The following is a 1,559-nucleotide window of genomic DNA, read 5'->3' on the forward strand; positions in this document are numbered from 1 at the left end:
TCCTGCAGTTCCCAAAAGTCTACGCGTGCCAATCCCTGCCCTGCACAGCCCCCCCTCCCTCATCATCATCATCATCATCATCTCAGCCTCTTCCCACGTCATGTGGTGTCGGCGTTGCTTTGCTGCATCCTTCTCTTCCATAAATGCCTATCCAGTGCTTCTTCTCTGAGCCACCCTTTCTCCCGTGGGTCCCCTGCTACCTTGTCTTTCCATCTCAATTTCGGTCTTTCTCTTCTCCTTGATCCTTCGATTTCTAGGTCCAACTGTTCTCCCCACCTAGTACTCCCCTCTTCTCTGCACATGTCCATACCATCTTAGCCAACTTTCTTGGATCTCCTTCCCTATGGGCCTCACTTTCACTGTCCCCTTGATATATTCATTCCTTAGTCTATCCTTTCGTGTCACCCCTCTTATCCACCTTAACATTCTCATTTGTGCCACTTCCATCTCTTTCTCTCGGGCTTTCGTAATTGGGCAAGTTTCTGCGCTATAGAGCATCGCACGCCGCACCACAGACTTGTAAAGCTTTCCTTTCATTCTGCAGCTAACCTTATGACTCAGTACTCAGCTCAGTTTTCTCCAGTTCTCCATCCACTATTTATCCTGTGCTGTATTTCGGCCTCCAGTCCTCCATCACTTTGCATGTAAGAGCCTAGGCATTTAAATTTTTTGACCAGTGTCAGTTCTCCTTGCAGGTTAATATATAGATCTTTGCCATCCTTTGTCCACGTATACTCTGTTTTCACCCTGCTAATTCTCATTCCCCTTTCTCTAGAGCTTTTCTCCAGTGTTCAAGCTTGTCTTGAAGTGCCTCCTGGGTGGGTTCACAGATTACAACATCATCGGCAAACATCATGCTCCAACATGCCTCTTTTTTGACATCTTTGACTAGTACATCCATGACAAGATCAAAGAGATATGGGATGAGAGCAGATCCCTGATATGAAACTTCCTGGCAGATTAAAACTGTGTGCCCGACCGAGACTCGAACTCGGGACCTTTGCCTTTTGCGGGCAAGTGCTCTACCAACTGAGCTACCGAAGCACGACTCACGCTCGGTACTCACAGCTTTACTTCTGCCAGTACCTCGTCTCCTGCCCTCCAAACTTTACAGAAGCTCTCCTGCGAACCTTGCAGAACTAGCACTTCTGAAAGAAAGGATATTGCGGAGACTTTCTTTCAGAAGTGCTAGTTCTGCAAGGTTCGCAGGAGAGCTTCTGTAAAGTTTGGAAGGCAGGAGACGAGGTACTGACAGAAGTAAAGCTGTGAGTACCGAGCGTGAATCGTGCTTCGGTAGCTCAGTTGGTAGAGCACTTGCCCGCGAAAGGCATAGGTCCCGAGTTCGAGTCTCGGTCGGGCACACAGTTTTAATCTGCCAGGAAGTTTCATATCAGCGCACACTCCGCTGCAGAGTGAAAATCTCATTCTGGAAAGATCCCTGATGTTGTCCTACTCTCACTGGAAATGCCTTTGTTGCACCTGCCAACCCCGCCCCGCACACACCCACACAGCCCCCCCCCCCCCCCCCCCCCTCCCTGCACAGTGGTAAATGCAAACAC

At 49.3% G+C, this 1,559-nt stretch overlaps 1 non-coding gene across 1 annotated transcript; it reads right to left on the reverse strand.

Annotated features, from left to right (window-relative positions):
- Positions 1–970: 970 nt before the first annotated feature.
- Positions 971–1,045, reverse strand: Trnal-caa. Its single transcript has one exon. It is a non-coding gene; the product is annotated as a tRNA-Leu (tRNA).
- Between the last annotated feature and the right edge of the window lie 514 nt (positions 1,046–1,559).

Source organism: Schistocerca piceifrons, chromosome 4 (genome assembly GCF_021461385.2).
Source record: "Schistocerca piceifrons isolate TAMUIC-IGC-003096 chromosome 4, iqSchPice1.1, whole genome shotgun sequence".
Taxonomy (NCBI): Eukaryota; Metazoa; Arthropoda; class Insecta; order Orthoptera; family Acrididae; genus Schistocerca; species Schistocerca piceifrons.